We start from the raw sequence: 5,253 nt of genomic DNA on the forward strand, positions 1-5,253 counted from the left end.
ACCCCTTCCTAGCAGCCTCCTGGCCCCTACCACCTCAAGGCCTGGAGAGTGAGGCCCAGAGCAGACCCAGCTGCCTGAGGGCTTCTTCTGGGCAGGACCCGGTCCCCAAGGAGGTGATTATGTTCCAGTGGAGGAGAGGCGTCCCTTGCCTCCCCAGTCCCTGCCTTGAGGGCCACCGAAACCCTCTTGGGGAGGTGGGAGCAGGTCCTGAGGCCACAGCCGGATGAGCATGGTCACTGTGGTCACCTGGTACTGACTGTCCAAGACCCTGTGCTCGGGAACCAGACTGCAGGGTCCCCCATGTCCCCTGGAAATGTCTGGGCGGACTGGGGTATGACTCCCTCTGCCTGCAGTCCCAGGTTCATGTTCCTGCCTGTGAAACCTGAGCCTGGGGAGCTGAGCTGATGCCCTCTTCTGCAGGCCTTGGCCTGGTACCTGCCTGACCACACCTCACACGTCCGCAGGGACTGAGCAGGCTCAGTCACCCACGTCCTGTGGAAGCCCCCTCCAAGAACCTGGCCCAGCCCCTCTTAGAAGACAAGAGAGTCAGGGAAGAGCAGCTGTGAGAGACCCCAGATCAGACCCACCTAGCACACCTGTAAGCCAGGGATGGGCCTAGGGACAGCAGGTGACCAGGTGGCACCAGCCCCACTGCCAGGGCTGTGGTCTAGCCTGGAGGGGAGCCAGTCCCCACAGAGGCCCAGACTGCCGCCACGAAGGCAGCCCAGCGGTGCCCTAGGGGCTGTGCACGTCCTCCCCCTGGGTCCTCATGACAGGGCTGAGGGCCGCCTTCTACTCTCAGCCCCGGGAGGGCCTGTCCTGACCAGGGAGCTCCCAGACACCACGCAGACGCCTCACCTCTGCCGAGCACTGCAGCTGTCTGGCCCTGAGAGGAGCCCCCTTCCCTGGGACCACCTCTCTCAGGGCTCCGTGTGTCACGGCTCCTCGGGGAGCTCCCCTGGCTTGAGCCCCCGCTGCAGGCCAGGCAACCCTCAGCACAGAGCAGAGCTGGCACTCCCCAAGCTCATGCCAGGACCCACCCAGGAGGCAGAGGGTGCCAAGGGTGACACCAGCCAGCCCCTTTGAGGCCCCCCACATCCCTCCAAGAGGTCTCTGGGGAAGTTAAGCCCCCTCCTCCCTTTCCTCTTGCTTTGGACCTGGGCTGTCCCCATCAACATGGCCCCCATCGTGGAGGTATGAGTCAATGACATCCAGAGGGTACCACAGGTGGAGGGCGTGTGAGGAAACCCACATTCTCACTCAAACACCTTGCACAGTGAGGAGGCAGGAGGTCACACACAGCACATGCTGAGAGATGACCTTTACCTTGCAAATCCCAGCTGCCCCCGCTCAGCCTGAGCACAGCCCCCCTCACCCAGCACACCATGGACCTCAGACGCTCCCCAGTCACTGTGGTCCCAGGTCACCTCTGCCTTTCATTCCAAGGGCCTCACAAGAGACCAGGCTGAGTCCAGGCTAAGAGGCTGCTGCTCTCTGTGGGGCCAGCGAGCAGTGGTCAACCCTGGCAGTTGGCTATGGTCCTGCAGCTGCTGCAGCCCCAGGGACACAGTGACTCACCCTCCCTTGGTCATTGAGCGCACGGCCCCTGTCACATTATTCCCACAGCCGTTGGAAGGACAGGTGCTTAGGGGTGGGTCGCCGCCCTCAACCTCCTCCCAGAGTATCGTGTGTATGTGGGGTCAGTGCTCCAGGATCCAGGACCCCTGCCCAGGACCTTTCCTCAGCTTCAGTGCTGGGTCCAAGACTGGCAGCCCCTTCGTACAGCCATGGACCTGTTTTTTCTATTTTCTCTGCCCCCCACACCCAGAATGGAAGACCTTCTCCCTCTTCCCCTGGAGAGCCCGCCCCACAATGCCACCCTCTCCCTGCTCTGCACACATATGGCTTCCTTCATGCCCCTCTCCCGCCCAGCCCACCTGGCCTGGCCACTTCCCCAGGCTCTGTCCATCTCAGCCTGGCCGCTCTCATTGCCCCCAGGACCTCCTTGCCAGGCAGATTCAGCTTTATGGGGCCTTGAGGGTAGACGTGGGAAGGGTCAGCATATCCTGCCTCCACAGCTGACCCAGGCCAGGACCTGACTGCAGCCCTTCCTCTCCCTGGACCCTCTGAGCCAGCCCTGACCTACCCTGAGCCTAGGGATGGCTCTGTCTCTAAGCCCTCTACTGCCCTCTGGTGACAAGTTCCTGGACTGTCTTCCACCCTGTGGCCTCCCACAGCTTTTTGGCTGAGGGTCTCCCAGGCCCAGCCACACCCTCTACCCTCAATGAGCACAGGCCAGTCGCCCTCTGGTGGCAGACTGGGGCGGGGCAGGGGAGCCACTGTCAGACACTGCAGACCTCCCTTGGTGGAGGGAACAAGGCTGGCCTCCAGGAAAGTCTCAAGCTTTGAACTTCTCTGGGGCAGTTGCTTGTTAGGAGACAGGAGCAAGCCACCTGGGTGCTGCCCTGGTGAAGACTTGGTGGCAGCAACACGGAGGGCGCCAGTCCTCGGCCCTGTCCAGGCCCACACTAAGAAAGGAGAGCTGGGGGAGGAGTGAGCCCCAGAGGAGAGGCGGGCCCAGCCGGTACCACATCCCTCCTGGGGCAGTGGAGACAGGTGTGGGGTAGCCTGCCTCCACCAGGCTGGAGAGAAAGGGCCACTGGGAGGGGCCAGCTAGCATCCGTCCTCTGTCCGTCCTCTGTCCCTCCCTGCTGTTTGATGTCCTCCGGGGCCTGCAGGCCCTCTTCCAGGTGTGTTTCCACATACATTGGTCACTTTTAGGCATTCCTCTGTTCTTTTCAGGGGCTTTTGCAGGGGATCAGGCTCCTGTGAAAGGAGGCCTGGTGCTGCTGCCCTGAAACTGGCATGGAGGAAGAGGCTCTGTGCCAGGCAAGGACATCTCCTCCTCTGAGCCACGGGTGACCTTGTGTCCCTGCCTTCTCCTGCCCCGCCTCCACCTGTCCTCCCTCTGCCCACCCAGGGACCCCAGTTCCTACATCAGATGAAAGACCCCGGTCTCCAGAGACCACTCTGCCAGCCTCATGATCATGGGAGGCCAAGACCTCATACAAATCCCCACTCCCTGGGAACTCCTCCACATCCCCTACAGCAAGCCCCAAGAGCCCAGTCACCATGTCCTGCTCACCCCTGGCTCCCAGACAGCATTTCCAAGATGCACAGTCAGCCACCCAGTGAGAGCTGAACTCCAATCTCCCGTCACTGGGGATGCTAGCTTGGCAGGATAACTCCTGTCACTGAATTTCTGGCTTTCAAGCTTGTTACAGTGATGAGGGCTGGGGCTAAGGACAGAGTTCAGTGGCAGTGCTTGTCCAGTGTCACGAGGTCATGGTTTCCAGCTTTGGCATCACCAAAACCAAACAAAAAACCTGCAGGTGTGGAGGCTTCAATCCATTTCCCAGCTGAGCTCTGGGAGAGAGCATGCCCCCTGGCCCTTCACTGTGTAGGTGGGGGACCTAGACCTTTCCTTCCAGGACTGGCCTCAAGACTGCAGTTACAGCTGGGCCCTGTTCCCAGGCCCTGCACCCTGTCCACTGCCCCACCACATCAACAGAGAGCTCATCCTGCTTCCACCCCCTTCAGGAGTCTCAGATGCATTTCTGTCCTGGGAGAGGACTCCTATGGGAGGCTGCCCCTGCTGATGACCAGCCAGCTCCAGGGATGGCGCTTCAGGGGGCAGGAAGAGGTTTGGGCACTGTTCTGAGGAAAGGAGGCCACGGTCCCTGCAGCCCTGGGCTGCAGAAAGGTTCAACACCCCCCCCCTTTCATGTGTTACCATTTCCTTGCAAAAGGGCTGTTTCCATTGTTCACTTTCTCTGAGCTATGTCAACACTCTCGGCCCACAACTTCCTGGTGGCTGCTATCACAGTCCACGCTGATGCAGTTCTGGACTTGGTAATGGAAATGAGGTGAGTTCAGGAGTTTAGTGGAAACCGGCTTGTCACATGAACAGCCTAGGTGACACAGCACCATGTCTGAACGTAACAGCTTCTGAAAAAGTTCACTTCTGCTGGAAGGAGGTACATGTCCCAGCAACACAAAAGTTCTGGGAAGGGGCCCAGGCCAGCCTGCCCCCACCTCATGAACCCTCCCTGCACACTCTCCCCACCCTGGACCCTCCCAGCGGTGTCTCTTCCATCCACACACTGACACCCCTCTGGCCTCAGTGAGGACTTCTGTCCAGAACTCCTGTGGAGGGACCTGGAGGGGACAGACACTCTGAGCCCAGCACTGCGCCCAGCCTTGAAAGCAGTCCTCACCTGTGTACCAGGAAATGAACAATAGCACCCTGTTTTTAGTTATTGTGGTAGTTATTTAAATTATTCAACAGTCAGTTTACGAATAAATTTTTTTAAAAATTAGAAACAGTGAAAACCTTTATCAGGAACTTTAATAAGAATTTAAACAGAAAACCTCTTTGTATTTGTATCCCTCAATTTGGAAGTGCAGGGGTCATAAAAGATGAAAGAGTACTGAGTTCATGTGAGATGGTCCAAGTGCTGGGTGAGAAGTAAGCTATTCACTTCCTGACGCTGAGTCAGAGGTGTTCGTCGAGGACCTTGTCATCTGAAGGCGTCTGTTCCCCCTATACTACCGCCAGAGCTTTTCTTCTCTGCCACCAGGGCAGACTTGGGCTCGGTGCGCTCAGCCAGCAGCAGCCCAGACACAGCCTGCTCTACGACGGCGGCGTCATCCTTCCGGGGAGGGAACCCGTTTCCCGGATTTCTTACTATTTCGGTCATGGTGAGCAGGGTCGGGAAAAAGGAAACCATAACGATGAATAACCCTGGGATGATGGAATAGCAGACTACTGACGCAGGAAGCTACGTGCATGAATCTCAAACCGCGACGCCAAGTGAAAGGAGACTTCCCGGGAGCACGTACCAGTGCTATCTATATGCGCTCCCGGGACAGGCAAAACTCGTGGACGGCAGAGCAGTGACGCTGCTGGGGCTGCAGGTGGGCAGAGCGGGAAGGGCTTGGAGAACGTTCCCGGGCGTGATGCTCGGAGCTGTCGCCTGCACTAAACTCGCGACGCGAGGTTAAGGCTGTGCGCTCCGCGGTCCCTGAACCTGGCACCTACAAACACTCCACCAGGGCAAGTGCGCTAGAGCTCGGGGCCACGCGCGCCAAGCCCGCGAGGCTGGCTACCAAGTCGGGCTCCCGCACTCGCACGCCAGCCCCCACCCGCCAGGACGTCGCAGCCAGGCGCCGAGGCTCGGCGCGCGCTCCGGG

General features: G+C 59.4%; 1 long non-coding RNA gene across 1 annotated transcript; it reads right to left on the reverse strand.

The window, feature by feature from the left end:
- Positions 1–4,390: 4,390 nt before the first annotated feature.
- Positions 4,391–5,247, reverse strand: LOC125614329. The gene is made up of 2 exons (XR_007344939.1): positions 4,903–5,247; positions 4,391–4,747 (listed from the first exon to the last, which is right to left on the reverse strand). It is a non-coding gene; the product is annotated as an uncharacterized LOC125614329 (long non-coding RNA).
- Between the last annotated feature and the right edge of the window lie 6 nt (positions 5,248–5,253).

Source organism: Marmota marmota, unplaced genomic scaffold, assembly GCF_001458135.2.
Source record: "Marmota marmota marmota unplaced genomic scaffold, marMar, whole genome shotgun sequence".
Classification (NCBI taxonomy): domain Eukaryota; kingdom Metazoa; phylum Chordata; class Mammalia; order Rodentia; family Sciuridae; genus Marmota; species Marmota marmota.